The sequence below is a fragment of the Mirounga angustirostris genome, unplaced genomic scaffold (assembly GCF_029215605.1).
Source record: "Mirounga angustirostris isolate CCGP_5_RB_7025 unplaced genomic scaffold, mMirAng1.0.hap1 SCAF_4, whole genome shotgun sequence".
NCBI lineage: Eukaryota > Metazoa > Chordata > Mammalia > Carnivora > Phocidae > Mirounga > Mirounga angustirostris.
In genome coordinates, this window is record NW_026991712.1 from 21,112,312 (window position 1) to 21,129,411 (window position 17,100).

General features: G+C 42.8%; 1 protein-coding gene across 9 annotated transcripts in view; it reads left to right on the plus strand.

The window, feature by feature from the left end:
• The window catches only part of SAMD12 (sterile alpha motif domain containing 12), a 386,018-nt gene that overhangs the window by 306,096 nt on the left and 62,822 nt on the right, over window positions 1–17,100 (plus strand). The window contains exon 5 of one of the 9 annotated variants that reach the window (XR_010410537.1): window positions 10,445–10,614. The exons of the other annotated variants lie outside the window; for them this stretch is intronic. The gene's annotated coding sequence lies outside the window, so the exon portion shown is untranslated. The remainder of the gene's footprint in view (window positions 1–10,444; window positions 10,615–17,100) is intronic. 9 annotated transcript variants of the gene reach the window in all.

A 17,100-nucleotide genomic window follows, 5' to 3' on the forward strand; every position in this document is an offset into this window, starting at 1 on the left:
CTTACCCAATAATTATAGTCAACTGATGCAGTTACTCATTGGCCTGCTCATGGTATAAATATCTTATCTCTTCTTTATCCTTGTTTGTTTTCTGGGATTTTTTCTTTTGTTTTGCTATGTGTCCTTTCTCTCTATAATCCAGGACTTACGTCACTGTTGTTGTCTTTTGGATTATAAGATCAAGTGTGTGATCTAGAGAATGGCCAAGGATGTACAGAGGAGATTGCTAGGAAAGACTATCTTATATCTGTATCATTTATCTTCCTTTTAATAGCCAAGCTCCAAAAAGTAATAAAATTCAGCACACAGTATGTTCTGTGACTCCCTAGCCTCTCAAAAAAAAAAAAAAAAAAGACCAAATAAAAATGAGAAATGTTTCCATTCGGTGTGCTGTGTGTACAATGCAAAAATTGTAATCCAGATAAACATTTAGAAAAGAAAGATAAAAAGTCAAACAAGACCATTCTACCCTCTGGGAATTCACAGTCTAAATATGACATACATAGAGAGTGAGATAGGAGAAAAGAAAGTGGGTGGTAATGATATTGCTGACAATAATGTCTATTCAGAAAATGGAAATATCTAGAAAGAAGAGTCAGCTAGTTCTTGGGCATTGATCAAAGAAAAAACATATAGAAAAAGAGGAAGGTCACTTTATTTTATAAAATTCTCCTTCTGACTTTAGGTGTTACACAGCTGGTCTACCTCCCCTGCCCCCAGGGTCCTGGGGTATTTTGGCTAACGCTATTTGCAGTGCCCATAAACTCAAAGGAGGTTAGTGCCAAAGGGGATATGACAGAATGGTCGTTGTGCAAAAAAACTCAAATACATTTAAGAAGTGGAAAAATCATAGGATTTTGTGAGGCACCCTGGTGATGTTACCAGAGTAAGAAGTAGTGATTACTGCAGAGAATGTTGGAGTACTTTCCCCTCCCCCACTCTTGCAAAGACAGTCACATCCAGAAACTTCCTTCATTGTGCCAGCCACACTAAATATGTCTGCTGGCTCCAAATGACCCATGGAATACCAGTTTGTGAGCTTTAACAGCTCCCATTGCACAGTTGGGAGATACTGATAGTGGCAGTGATTTAACCAAAATCACACAAAGAGCAGAGATGAGTCTAGAATCCAGAGCTGTTCAACATGATGGACTCAGCCTGAAACCATGAGGGAGGAGACATGTGCATGTGTTTTTATGCGAACAGTTTTTGCTAGCTGGAATAAAACAAGAGGAGTATAGAAGTTTTGTAAACAGAGAAGTTTTATATTGGGGTCAATAAAAGAGACCAAAAACTTGATTGAATAAAACATCTTGCTTCCAGCTCATTGCATCCTTGTCCATATTGATCAGCTGTAATAGAGCATGACAGAGATATTGATTGACTGAAGCAATTCTCAGGTATTTGGGACCTGAAAGCAGCCATAGACTATCAGGAAGGCAATGCTCTACAGAAGCCTACAATTAGGAAAGTGAAGCGAAAAGGGGACTTGGGCATAGGGTGTTCTGTATTTATATCAATCTATCAAGTGACATGTTTGAAGCAGATTGTGCCTCATTTTCTTCACGTATAAGTTAACAGATAAGCATATGCTGGTGATTGTCTTATAAAGAGCTATGGTGAAATGCCTACTTAAAGTATGTGCCTGGGTTTTTGCTAATACTGATTTCTAAAACACTGTCAAAAACAATGACAGCAGATTAGATACACACTTCTACATTTGCCATCTACTTAAAAAAAGAAAACACAGAAAAACAACAGCAAAGGAAAACGTTAAGGACATAAATTTATCAAGACATGAGAAGCAGAAGGGAAGATGGCAGTACACATATTTTGGGGGCTGGAAAGCAGACAGGCCCATGGTAAATGCATTAGCAGACCCAAGATATTAATAGCTGAGTTAAAATGAAGGAGATCATTGAGAAGTTTGAGAAACAACCAGATCCCCAGACCTCCTCTCCCACTCCTTATATTCAATTCAGGAGACTGCCATGCAACCAGCCCTGCTAGTGGCTGATGCTTTATTCCTGAAAAGGGTAAAATAATCTCTGGGAATGGAGTGCACCAGGCACAGATAACAAGGCTCTGGAACTTGGGCTTCTCTGGGAAGATGAAACTGATGGAATACCTAGTATGAGGCATCCTAACAGGACATTTACATAAGTGGTAAAGAGTTTGGGGCTAAGGGACCCGTAAGTAGTTAGAAAACCAAACAAATTAAGAAACAAAATAATTTTACCTCTCGGGAAAAGAGGGAGGAATTGTGATGGTAGTTTACTCTGGGCTCCATTTGGGTAGCATCTGAATACTATAGTAATGTAAACACTGCATCTTGATTTAATGAAAATGAGTATATTGGGGTGAAGAGGGGATGGGAAGAACATGTGCTATAGAAGTGGAGGGAGGAAAGAGAGGTAAGTTCATAGTGTGTTCATAGTGTAAAATCAGTTTTTTTTAAAGTTGGACACTTTAATTTTTTATTTAAATTTAAGTTACTTAACATATAGTGCATTATTAGCTTCAGGGGTAGAATTTAATGATTCATCAGTTTTGTGTAACACCTAGTGCTCATGACATCACATGCCCTCCTTGATGCCCATCACCCAGTTACCCCATCCCCCCACCAGCAACCCTCAGTTTGTTTCCTAGAGTTAAGAGTCTCTTATGGTTTGCCTCTCTCTCTCTGTTTTTATCTTATTTTATTTTTCCTTCCCTTCCCCTATGTTCATCTGTTTTGTTTCTTAAATTCCACATATGGGTCAATCCTTTTTTTTTTTAAGTAGGCTCCACACCTAATGTGGGGCTTGAACTCACGACCCTGAGATCAAGGGTCACATGCTCTACTGACTAAGCCAGCCAGGCACTCCTTAAAGTTGGACACTTTTTTTTTTTTAAGTAGCAGTATAACTATGTGATTTAGAGATAAAGGAAGTAAATACCAAAATAATCAGCTGTGGGAGTGGGGAGCTGGGGAGAGGGAGGAGGGCTATCGTTGGATGTTTTTTATGGCAAATCTTGTAGAACAATTCAATTCTTTAAAATTAGGCCTAAGTATCTTTGATTTAAAATCCATATATATTTATTTATTTCAAACCGATTAATAAAAATAAGGTGGAAGTATGTGCGGAAAAGCCAACTTAGTGTTTGCTCCAACAGCCAGAGGTGAGGAGGACAGAGAATGATACTCTCTCCATCTTCACATCTTTCCTAGCAAACCCAGTCTGTTCACATGCTATTCAAGTGATGCCTTGGTCTGGGGCAGATGAAATGATGTACCCTAGCTTCAGGATAATGGGAACCAGATGGCCTCAGCCTTCTCAAAACATCTCATTTGTAACTGTTTTTATTTATCTTGCACTTTGTGTTGTACTTCTTTAGGACATTTTTGGATCCTACAGATAGTAAGAATTATTTTCTGAGAATCATAACATCGGTAGACTTGAAACAGTCCTGGGGTTTATGGATTCTACTTACCTACTTCCTTCAGAATAAATCGGACATATGCCTTTTACTTAAAAAGGCTGGGTGGGGAAGGGGGCTGTCACTGCTCACTCACCTTGGTGTGTCTTACAGTCTTGGATGTGGAGCTTTGTAGCTCTTAACCTTTTCTCAGTTGTGAGGCTTTTAATCTAATTAAAGCTGTGGGCTGGCTCTTGAGAAAAATTCCTGTAGATAGATTTTACATACACTTTCAGAGAATTACAAAGTCCCTGATGCCCATTCATGGATCACTTAAGTGTTCATGAACTTGTTATGAGTCTGATCCATATTACTTGCTATACTAATAGATTCTAAATAAGTGTTGAATTAAATGAATGGATCCAAAGAGAGGGACTCTAGTTCCAGCTGACTTATTAGGTGAAAACAAGGACACACAATCAATGCACTGTTTTATTTTATGTCTTTGATTTTCCTCTTGGAATATGGAAAATTGGTTTTGAATCTGTTTCTCTCCTTGCTCTTTGGACTCTGTCGGTCCTTGTATCCTCCTCCATTTATCCTCAAGCAGTACAGAAGGAATGTCTTCCCTGCTACCTAGACTCCTGAATTTCTAGCCTCAACTTGTAAAAAGTACCCTCAACAGTACATGTTGCTGTTCTAAAATAAGTAAATCAATAAATAAAGCTGCATTATGCCCAGTTTGTTCCACATATTCAAGGCTGCCATATGGCTTCAATGGATGGCTAGTGAAAATGTATTTAATATCTCATAAAACCTACGTAAAGATGTCAAATGCCTATAACTAAAGACGAATCCTCTTTGAGACATTGTTTTACCGATTAGCCACCTGGAGCTGTCTGGCCAAGTCCTAATCAATTAGGCAGTTGTGGACATTTTGAAGATGTACAAGTCCAGAGGAGAGTGGAGAATACTTAGCAAGTTGAGTAGTGATGATAGTGCTGGGATAACGGGGCTATGGATGTTCTCATTAGGAAAATGCCTCATTGCAGTCCATCTGTACTCCCTCACCATTGGAAGGAACGGCAGCATTACCTGAGCCCTGCCCCGCACAGGATAATAAAACTTTCCGTGGCCATGTGAAGAGCAATATAGTAGAGGTCATAGGAAGGTACTTGAGGAACTAACCTTATTCTGTTGCTGGTCCTTCCCATTCTCCAAAAGGCAGTTATGTCTCCATTTAAGTCCTCACCTCGCAGTGCTGCCAGCCCCACAGAATTTCATCATCATTCCCTTCGTGTCAGTTAGTTCTCCAACCAGGTAAGAACAGCTGCGGGGAATGTAAATTGTAGTGGGCCTCAGATTTGCCCCGGGAGGACCTGGAACACCAGGCAGACGCCCGCGCCACAATCCCAGAGATTCCGGTTGTCACTCCAAGTACATTCAGCTCATGTTCTTCCCCTGGCCTCTGCCTTCCTGTGTTTCACCCCTGCACAAAGGACCACAATCTTATTTTCATGCTAGTGGTTATCCTAAACAATCAGCCATGAGTATCCTAAGGACTTTGGGATGGGTCACCAAGGCTTACAGAATGTTTTCTTTTTTTAATTTAAATTCAATTAGCCAACGCATAGTACATCATTAGTTTCAGTTAGAGTGTTCAGCAGTTCATCAGTTGCGTAGAACACCCAGTGCTCATTACATGACATACCCTCCTTAATGCCCATCACCCAGTTACCCCAGTCCCCCACCCACCTCCCCTCCAACAGCCCTCAGTTTGTTTCCTAGAGTTCAGTCTCTCATGGTCTGTCTCCCACTCTGACTTCTTCCTATTCAGTTTTCCCTCCCTTCCCCTGTGGTCCTCTGCACTGGAATGTTTTCTATAGTAACAATTTTGTCTTCCCTTTCTGGCTATAAAAACCAAAAGACTACTCCAATACATGATTACTGATGTCATTACATTGCAACATGAGGACACATTTTAGGGTGGAAAATTTTATAAAGATGGCCAGCAGTCCCAGGTGTGAGCATGTCCTTTAGTGGATCTCAGGAGAGACAGAAGGTGGAGGAGGTGGTGACCCCTCCAAGAGTGGTGAAGGCGCCACCGGGGTGGTCACCCGGGCACCACTTGCCTTACGGAGAGCGAGTTAACTAGGAGATGGTGTTGATTTTTGCAGGTGTTCTTAAGAAACAGAGTAAGAAAGTTGGACTTACCCCGAAAGTAAAACTGGAACTTATGTTGGAAACAACAGAATGTAGCACTATTTCAATTGCAACGGAATCTGGCTTTAGCTCTCACAAAGTAAAGGAAGTCTCAAATTACATGATTAAAACCATCTTCTTGAGGTTTAGGAGAGGAGTGGTTGGTGTATTTCCATTTTATGCAAGCCTCTTGAGGAGTGTTTATGCATTGACTGTCAGCGCCTTGACAGCGCACCCTCTCCATCCCCACCGCCTCACAGGCTGGGCCAACTGCTCGCCACTTGCCATCACTGCCTCTGAGCAGGACCCATTACTCAGCATCGCCTAAGCATTTACACAGAAGATTCTGGGTGTATTTTCACAGGTTCTCCTCTTTATCTTTGCTGGGGTCTCTGTCTTGAAGGGCTTCAGCTCCGGCTTCAACATGGAAGTCAACTTCCTCAAAGCTAGCAGCCATTTCCCCCCCCATCTTTTGGTGGCATTTAGGACAACACTACAAATAAAAAGCCAGCCCTTAACTTGTGGGGGACTGACACACTAATAGATTTTTTTCTGAGGTACAGTTCTCTGCACCTTGGAACAGAATTCTGTTGCTTCACTTAAACTTGTGTCCGAAGAGTTTCACACTTCCCAAGAGCCAACACTTAAAAATGCCAGAACATAAGAGCACCTAATATTCCTGTCCTGTTTTGTTCTGTCCCCACACTTGACAATGAAAGTCTCATCTTTCCATACCCTCTGCCATTGTCTTTATGTGTCCACACATAAGAATTAAAATGAACATTTGTTGAATACTCCCTTTGGCAGGATTTTCTGCTTAACATCTTACAACCTTTCTCCTCAACATCAACTAGAGGAAGTAGGTACATTTTACAAACAGGGAAACTAAGACAAAGCATTTTATCCAGACTGGTTTAAAATTATCAAGAAAAATAAGTAGAGAGGGAGTAAAGAAATGAAACAAGAGTGGCAGACGCTGAAGGTTGTAGAAACGGGGTGGTGATTGTAATGTGATTTCAAAGTACTATTCTTGCTACTTATATGTATGTTTGGAAAGGTCCATAAAGTGAAAGTGTGAGAATTATAAAAATACAACTAATTAAATCTAAACCTTGGGAGAAAGAGCATCTCTTCTTTATCTAACCTATGGTTAAGATTATTTCGGTGCCCCCCCGCCCCACTATGGAAAATGCTTGTAATAGCTGAGCTCTCTGCTAGAGGTCCACTGAAACCCTGCGTTGTCCGTTTCCAACCATTATTACCTGCCCACGGCCTTAAATTGTTCAGATTTCCTTTAGCTTTCCTCCTGAGTGTTCCATGGGAGCCTGTGTTGTCCCCCAGGAAGACATAAGGGGATGCCATTTCAAATGCCATGAAATAATCTTTTTGCACTGTTCAGTTGTGATAATGTGTGCTTTTCCCTGTAGCTTCTCTCCAGTGTAAACTGCTCCTTTTCCATGTTATCTGTGCTGCCACCTCATTTTCTTGTTGTTAACTGAAGAATTGTTCATCTCTATTTAGACTTCAGATCTGCATCTGCTTTATGCTGTTCCATCTGTTCTACATTGTAGTTTCTTTGTAATATATTAGGTGTGGGTAACATTTAAAGAGACAGTCAAGTGAGCATGAGCCTTGAGCTTTCTCTCTCTCTCTCTCTCTTTTTAGCAGAAATAAAAATGGTGTTTTGTCACCAGGTGGAAATCACTCTACCTTTGAAAATTTATGAAACTGCTTTTTAAAAATTCTTTTTTTCTCCCTCATTCTTTTTAAAGTACTTGTCTCTTTACCTTCATCCTTAGCATCATCCCAATCCACTCTCAGAACTAAGTGATTTGGTCTCCCTGGACAGATCGAAAGTCAAACACTTCCACACCAAAAGGACTGGTATCTAATGGACTGAAAATCCAAGGGTCCCCGTGGGTCTACCTTTCTCTGTTTGATACTCGGGGTGAGCAGCTCTTGATCAGGAAAGGGCAGCTTCCAATTTTTGGCTTCTGAGTCAGCATAGTTGGATGGAAACCCCACCTCTGCAAGTAGCCTTCCCCTGGCTTAACCAGGTCCCGTGTAGGGCAGCAGGATGATACCTACCTTGCAGTATTGTCGTGAAGATCACCTTTAAAAAGTTTCCAGTAGAGGACCCGTCATCTATTGCAAAAACTTCAGAAATGGTCAGTAGCTATAATTACTATTAATTCTACAAGTCACTGACAGCATGGTAAAGTGCTAACTATGGACCGTAATAGCTACAAAAAAAATAATGTGTTTTCTCGGTTGCCAAATTAAGTTGAAACCAATTTTCACATTAACAGCAGGCATTCGCTAACTTAGAAAACACAGCTACCAACAAGGCTCCAAAAGAAGGTCTTTGAGGCTGATGCTCATTTAATGTGTCATATTCGCTTTGGGTAAAAACTTTTGCTGAAATGTGAGAGGCTCGTTGGATTTATTTTTTTCCTTTCTTGTCTACCCAGCTGTCATTATGTGTATCCTCAGAGGTGGAAGTCTTCTGACCAGGGCTTGGTTAGGACAGGAGTTTCATGCTTTGATTTTGTTTTGTGTTTGAGGTTCGTAATGAAGAATTCAGAAGGATAATTGTCAGACGCTCTAGGGAAAGCACAGACGTCACCATATTTCTGTTTTCTGAAAGTAGAAAATGACAAAGAACAGCAATGCTAATAAGTGGTACTGTGTCTAGTCAAGTTCAAAAATGTAATTCACTACTTCTGAGGAAATCGAAACCTTTGATGAGAGGAGCTCTTTTGACAAATGAAAAAATCTAAGACTGACAGTAAAAAATTTTTTTGGTAACATCTGTATTCGTACATTTGCATTTTTAGCAAACATTTATTGAACATCTGTGGGCCAGGTATATTGTTAAATACTCGGATATTAAAATGAGGAAAACTGTTGTAAAAGGAGAGAAGTGGCTTGGTTAAGTTCTATATTTTTAGGAGAGTTTTGAAAATGAGCTCATTGAAAATGTATGGACTGGGTTTAGATAAAGTCACAAAGGATGGCGCTATACCCCGGGCATCATGACAGTGAGGAGCCATGACCACCCCTTGGCCTCAATGAACAAGGGGAAGGAGTAAAGCCTGGAGCCTGGAGAGAGGCCGGTAGGAGTCGGCCACCTCTGGGACATGCATAGTCCCCACGCAGTGAGCTCTAGGCAATCCTGGACGGCCTGCCCCCGGAGGCAGCTGAAGAAGATAAACTCCACCATTAGTCCTCTCCTGCCCGTGCTGCCTAGTGGCAGATCCCCCCTGGTAGCCAGAGGGAAAGGGGGCGCACTGGTGCATTTCACAGAGGTCAGCCTCCCAGGGCACAGAGCAGAGTGGAGAAGGATCTGGAAAGGGCAAAGGGAAGAATCAGCACAACATGACCTCCCTCAAGAGACTCAGTGGAACGTAGAAGACTGAAGCACAAGCAGATAAAGCTAATACCCATAGTAATTAACATGGTACTGCTACTTGCAGAATAATAAGAGAGCCCGGATGACAAAGCTACCAGCTCCGGTCCTAGGGAACATTTAGTCTGGATCTCAAAAAACGTAGGTACAAGTTTGCCGGATGACAGAGGAAGAAGGAGGGCTAGCACAAGGGGCAGAGGAAGAGGCAAGTATATGAATCACCCAAATGTGCAAAGCCTGTTTAGAAATCAAGTGTGACTCCAGCGTGAGGTATATGGGACACAGGGAAAGGATTTGGGATTCTGCAAGGCTTTGTTTGGATTGGTGGAGAATATTATCCAGAATCCCTGCAACATGTCCAGCAAGCAGGGAAAATACTTCTGACTTGCAGGCTTTGAGAGAGGAGGTGTCTTGCATGCAGTGCCTAGGAGAGCGCTTGGCACACATCCCGTGCTCCAGAGCTCTTTGGAAAATGAAGGAACAAGTGAACCTAAGTCCCAAGACTGCATTTTAATTTATTAAAATTAAATTTGATATTGATTAGCAGTGAGTACTCTGTTGATTCTTCCCTTTTTGTTCTGGAAATAAGTGGATGTAAAGAACGGTGGTTTTGTGGAACAGGATGAGGAGTTAGGACCTCTGTTCTTCACTAGAAACATCATTTAGCCTTCTGCATCTCAGCAATCCGGTCTGTGAAGTGAAAATTGTGCTCACTGCCTCAGCTATCTCGTAAGATTATTGTGGAGATCAAATAGATCAAAGGTGCCTTGACAGGTATGAAGAACCTGACAGACAAGATGCAGTGATGCTTCTTCCTCCTGTGTCGGTAGCTTCTGAGACGAGCCACATAAGTGAATTTTTCAAATAATGCCATGTTGTTCCATTAACAAGCGTTTCTCATTCTCAGGCTATGGGCATTTGGGGCCAGAATACTTCTGGGGTTGGGGGCGTGGGGGGTGTCCTATGCACCGCAGGGTATTTTGCAGCAGCCCTGGCTTCTGCCCATTGGCCATCAGCATCCACCTCTGCCCTCCACCCCCACAACCGGTTATGACAACCAAAAATGTCTCCAGGCTGCCAGATGTCCCCTGGAGGGCAAAATCGTTCCCTGGTTGCAAACCACTGCATTGAACATTCTTTTTCAATCTTAACCATTCTAGATGGAAATCTTTCTAAAATATGTTGGTCATATCCCAGCCCATTAAACATGGGCTCCTGAGTTGCTACATGAGGGAATACTGGCTACAACCATCATAACATCTTTAAGACATCTTATTAGCATTACTTGCCTGCACCCCAGTCTGCTATGTTATTGTTCCTTGTGCCTCCATTTCATGCATTTTCTTTTCCCTCCCTCTCTACCCGTGAGGCTGACAGTTGTCATTTTCCCGTAAGCATCAAAGTATACTAATTTGCTATTTCTAATCTGCTCAGGATTTAAAAAGCAGTTAGCCAGCTTTCCTAGAACGCATCTAAAATGAGAATCAACAGTCCCTGAGTTTGGGTGTGCAGGAGCCTGGCAGATGGACTTGGTCCGTGGGAGCCTTGCAGAGGCCTTCCTGTTCTCACTTCCCAGCTCCTCTACTGTCAGGGATGTCTGACAGGTAAGCATGGTGTCATCTTGCTTATTAGAATATGACTGGAGGATGTTATGAACATCAGCTTTCCCATAGCCTCGATTTAGGATGGAAATAAGAGGGGGTGGGTGTCTGATAACAGTTAAAGCCTTCCTGCCAATTGCAAACCAACGCTGCGGAGAACAACGAGTCTTTGATTTTTCCCACCACCTTCCTCACTCCTACTTCCATCTAGAAATTATGGGAGGGGCCATCCATCATTTGTATTACCTATGGGGCTGCACAGAGCCTGGTATAACGTAAGCCAATAAGACATCTGTGATATCTGACACAAAATAAGTCTAGTGTGTTAGCACCTGGTCTAGTGGGGTGGTGCCGGGCACATAGTAGGCCCTGTTTGTGGGAGGAACCACGTGAGTAAAGAACAGGAACAGAACCTCACTTTCCACTTGTCAGTTGTGGGGGGGGGGGGGTACTCCTGTGAGGTGTGGCAAGCCAAAGATAAGGACTTCAAAACTCCAGATGAAGCAAGTGGTTTGTCACGAAAGCACAGGATAATCTTTCATGTCACAGATAAAGAGGGAGCTGTAGTAGGCCCAGAGATGGGAAAATAAAATGACTAAACATCAGCCTGTTTCCTCTTCTGCTGCAGTTCTCTTGAAAGTGCGCTGATTGGGGATGGCCCTGCGGATTGAGGCTCGCAGCACAAATCCACCTCCCTTTATTTCCTCCATTGCAAGTGCTGGTTTATTTCACTGGGCAGGAGGAGAGGTTCAGACTCTCGGTGTCTGCTTGACACCAGTGGGTAGGATCTCAGGTATCTCTAACACCTCACTTGTCCACGTTGTTAGGCTATTTCTGTCTCCTGTAGCAAGGAATGATCCTTCACACCAGAATAAAGCAACCTGTGGGGGAACTTTTACCTGAATCTGTGCAAGGTCAGGGGACAGCATTCCATTTAAAAATGGCTCTGTACATCACAAGAAAGGGATCGGTGTCCAATAGGACTCTAAACCCTGGCGGAGGAATGGCTTTCGACTTGCTGCATTTTCTCAAGGTCATGACTGGTCTTAACAGTCCCCATGGGTGACAGGTTTCCAGATGGTGATTCTGGACCGGCCAGACCCTTGAGAAAGGAAGCCAAGACTGCCCAGTTTCCACCGGGGAATATGAAACCTGAGATCATGTTGGTGATCACCCTCAGAGCTTGTCCCAGAGTCCATTTATCCCATCTCCTGAATGAATGACCCCAGGGATGCTGTGACTTGCAGATTTTATCCATCACTTCTGTAAGGCGTTCTGCTGAAGCCATCAAGAAGACAATCTGACCTGGCCAAAGTCAGGCAAATAGCCAGTCCTCAAAATATAAATTCTTAGAACAAAGTAACCATCCATTTGTATTTTCAAAAAGGCAACAATGGTCAGAAAACATCTCTCTATGTGCCTTGGGTTCTGCAGTCTTGACATTTCATATAGGTCACTGGTTAACTGGGCTGGGTTAATGGTTCTTTTCATTATGGTGACTTTTGACCATCTTTCTGGCAGAGGGGGCATGATTAAATCATGGGCTGCTGTGGGTGAAAGATATTGCTTCTATGGCATTTAGCCTCCCCAGAGACTACAGAGCGGGGAATCACATGGAGTGACTTTGGAACATGGTGGGAACTTAGCTTTGTTTTGTCTACATTCACAACAAAGAGCAGCAGTTGGTGGTTCTGAGTGCCTATTCTAAGGAGGTGATTACACGGAATCTGTGGCGGTTTCTTGAGGCCAATGTGTCTAGAATGGGAGCAAACGGGGATGGTGTGAGATGAGTTCAGCTGAGGCAGGGCTCAGGATTGGTAGACTATCAGGAAATGAGGGGTGAGAGGAGATGCTTAGGCAGGGGTGGGACCAGTGCTGTTGATAAATTCTAGGTTGAAGTCTTGCAATGTGCTGGAATCCAAAGTATCCTAAAAATACTCCTTGAACAATGAGTCTGTGGCTCAAAAGAGATGCAGAGATGTTAAAGAGATCCTGCTGCCCAGTTCGTAATCATGTATTGAGTCCTTGCTAGGTGCTCGCCATTTTCCCATCTGTGATTTAAGAGAATTTCTATAAGCCTTTGAGATGTGAATTATTATCTTTATTTTGAAGATGGATAGCTGAGGGCTTCGTCCCCATTGGTCTCCCACACTTTGGACTGAAACTTGACGTGTAGTTGGGCTTTATTTGGGAATGGTAGAACTAAAATCAGAAAAACTAAAATTTTCTGATTCTGTTTTTCCATTTTCTACTAGATGAAGTTCTTCTTATCCTGCATAGGTTAAATTAGTTTTTGAGTTCTGGTCTAGGAAACTGACCACCAGGAAGAGTCCTGTTTCAATGAGGAAAAAAAAAAGAAAAGTCTTCTCATAGTAAATGTAAAAAGAAATTGTCAACACATAGCCCCTTTGTAACTTGTAGGCTAACCACATATGTTTGCACTAGTTATAGAGTAAGTTCTGTATATAGTAAGTAAATACATGTGTACATGTATATGTATATAATTACCTATTTATTGATGTATCCTGTATCTACTACACCCAGAAAAATTCTGAAAGAATAGATATTACAACATTAACGATAGCTATCTCCAGAAAATAGGATTTAGGGTCACTTCATTTTATTTATTTATGTGTTTGTTTGTCCTAGTCTAAAATTTTTTCCTATAATGGGAAGGGAGCACAAAGTATATTTCTTAGAGGCAAGTAATAAAGAAGGCACACACCTGGCTCATTTTAGATTCAGGTGTATTTGATCTTCCCTCCTATAGTTTGTTCCTCCATCAGTATGGGTTTCATCACAATGATGCAGCTTAAGCGATCAATTTGAAGGTGATTCTTATTAAAGTGTGAGCAGGTATCAAGATTACAAAAGCATCAACTCAATAAAACTGGGCCCATTGTAATAATTAGGATTGAGAGAACGTTCGGGAAAGTCACTGCAGGGGAAATATGAGAAACCAAAGGGAAGGAATAGAAATACCTGATTATAAGACCCTCACTGGGAGGCATCATTTTGGGGGACGGGATGAGCAAGGGAAAACTAACACCAGAATTGTCAGTCACAGCCTCTGAAATCAATCTGGAAGAGGAACAAAGGGCAAATCTCAGAGAAGGGCCCTAGAAAGATAGAAAAACATAGGCCAAGGAGACTAAGTAAAGACAAGTCCCGAGCTTTGTGGTGGGAAGTTGGAGGAATGATACCTACATGCACTGGGCACTGGTATGTTTGAAAGGCTCATCATGTGGTGTGATCGTGGAGGAAGCAGAGGGACTCTCGTGACTCATTTGTCATGGGAAGAAATGAGGCGGGTGGCGGGGGGGTGTTGTGTAGGAGGAAGGAGCAAGGCCTCCAGGACGGAAGGAATAGAAACAATTTAGATACGTGTTATTAATTGTCTCCTAAGAGCCTGGTGTAGCAAGACAGATGATGATATAGGAGGTATTACTTAAATCCCTTCCAACATAGCTCACTGTCTCTTTCCATGTGGCATGAATTATACTCTCTGGAACTTCCTTGTTTCCAACAAGGAGGCTGCAGCACTGATAAAACCTATTGGGGAGATTGTTACATCACCGCCATTTTTGCAACTGTTCTTCACCTTCCTGTCAACCCCACCCTGAAAGACCCCAGGGTGGAAGTGTTTGCTGTAACCTAATACTTGATAATATAGGGAATTGACTTGAATGATTTTTCAAAACTTAAGTTATATTCTGAAATGAGTGGTTTCTGGCCCCTGTTCCCACCATCCTCCTCTACATCTTTTATCTTTTGCCCACAACAGATGTGGCCAATTTTCACATAGATGTAATCTATTTTACTTGCAAGAGACTATGGTTTAAGCTTTATTATTGTTATGGTGGTGGTTGTCATTGTCATTTCAACTTCACCTATTTCTAGAAAGTGAGACAATTTTCTTGGATACAATAGAACCTTTCAACAAGATTGAAATGTAAGAAATTTTTAATAGAACGGATAGTTATAAACTGTAGGCCCAAGTGTTGTATTTTCCATTCTGGATATTTTCTTCTTGGTGCATAGCAGGTACTCAATAAATATTTTAGAATCAAGAATAGTGGGTTTTGATTTCACATAATACACCTCTCTGTTGCCTCTTAGTGTCCTATTCATTGGTCTGATTATCTTCCTTTTCTGGAGCCTGGCTTTGGTTGGGGAATAGGTTCGTTGGTTAATTCATTTGTTAATTCAACTAACCGAACACATGCGAAACATCAGAGATTATGTGAGGCATGGAGAATGCATCACCACTCTGTGCACACATCTCAGCAGCAACATCATCAGAAACATAAACATTTCCAAATTCCTGCTGTCACCAACCATGAGTCCCAAGACAAACTGGGGACCTACCGTTTGCAAGACGACTTGCTAGGCCATGAGATACAAAGACTATATAGGATATCCTCATAAGTACAAGAAGAATGTAGGGCATTTTATTTTAAAAATAAGAATACATACCATAGAACTTTATAATGTTTTACTATAGATAATTTATTGAACCATTTGCACTAAAATGGTACAAAATATGTCTTGTGATTATTCACATTTTGGCACTGAGAAAACCAAGTTCTGTAACTCAGAACTTAGAAACATGATGTGTTAGTCTGGGTTATCCAGAGAATTAGAACCTATAGGAGCAGAGAGAGTAGGGAGGGGTTGATTTACAGTGAGAACCCAACTCACACAATTATGAAAGCTGAGAAGTCCAAAATCTGTGGTGGGCAGGCTGGAAGCCCAGGAGATCCAATGGTGTAAGTTCTAGTCCAAGTCGGGAGTCTGAAGGCAGGAGAAGACTGATGTCCCAACTCAAAGTCAGGAAGACAGAATCTTTCCTCCTCAGCCTTTTATTCTACTTAGGTTTTCAATGGATTGGACTAGGCCCACCCACACTGGGGAGGGCAGTTTCCTTTACTCAGCCTACTGATTCAAATGTTAATCTCACCCAGGAACACCCTCACTGACATACCCAGAAAGAATGCTGAACCAAACATCCGGGCGTCCTGTGGCCCAGTCAAGTCAACTTGTGAAATTAACCATCACATATGACTTACAAGAGATTGCACACCCATGAAGAGGGAGTGCTAATAGCTCACTGCCCTTCCACAAGGTTTCTCACTGAGATACCAACCATTCCCAAGCACACACAAAAGATTGGCTATGTTTGGATGTGTGTTATCTATGGCTGGCTCACAAAGTAATATCCTGCCAGTGTCCCATCTCTCACCAAAGCAGCTACATTGGCCAAGGGGGCTCTCCCACCTCCTTGATGGGAGCTTCCAGCTCTCCCCAGTCAAAGCTGCCCATGTGGTGCCTTTACTCAGCTCAGCTTCTCATTACATGGAGCCCCTCTTCCTTTCTCTGTGCTACCACCGTTTGCATACCCCATGGCCACGTTCCATAGCAATGCCCACAGGCCCAGGCCTGCTGCAGGGACTGGCAGAGTGGCCGGGGTCCCACAGAGGACCAAAGTGGGGCTTGTCTTATCTCTGAAGGCTCGGCACAACCTCCAGCTCGGTGTGGGGAGGGGACAGCTTGGGCTGCCCGTGTGTTCCCAGTGCCTGGTACAGTCGCTGGCCCTTAATAGGCAGTCTGTATTTGCTAGATGAAGGGAAGACAGGGCAGGATGGCGTGGGGAAGGAGAGATTGTGCAAGAGGAAGACAGAAAAAAGGGAGTAGAAAAAGTAAAGGAAAATAGCACAGGTAAGAGAAAGGAGAGGGAAGGAGAAAGAGAAATGAGAAAAGTCAGAGGGGAGAAAAGAGAAGGAGTCCTAAAAGTAAGCAGGGCAGCAGAAGGGGTGCTGGGGCTGGACAGGGAGGGGGCATGACCCTAATCTAGATAGAGGAGCACCACCCGGGCCCAAAGGAAGTGACCTTGGACAAGTCACCAGCCTTTGTGGACCATAGAGGAAGGCTTTAATGTGCGACAGGAGAGGGTCAGGCCAGACCCCAGAGCACCTCTCTACATGAGTACCCCGCCTCCACACTGGTCCTCCAAGGATCCGCAAAAGCCATCTGGCAGCCAGCGCTCTGACCCAGCCCCATTCTCTGTTCATCTTCCCCAATCTCTACCTCTTACTAGGTGCGGAAGTGCCCTAAATGAACGAGGTAGGGAAGGAAACACGACTACGGTTTTCATAGGAGCTGAACTGCAGCACATGGAGAGAATTTGAGGGCAAATCTTACTTCATTTAGCCTCTTCTTTAAGGCCAAGATACATGCAAAAATTCAAACCTCAGGTTCCGCCCTCTGCAGCACCCAGGCAGAGCCCAACTCAGAAGCTTCAGAAAGGAGAATGTAAAATGAAATATAGATATTTATAATTGAAGTATCTCTCCCCCTGGGTATCTCTCTGTCTCTCTCTGTCTCTCTTTTTTTTTAATGAAAATTCAGTCAACTGAATATTTAGCTCCCCAAGGAAGACTCAGCTGTCGATTACACTGTGCTCATGGGGAGACACTCCAGCGGAAAATG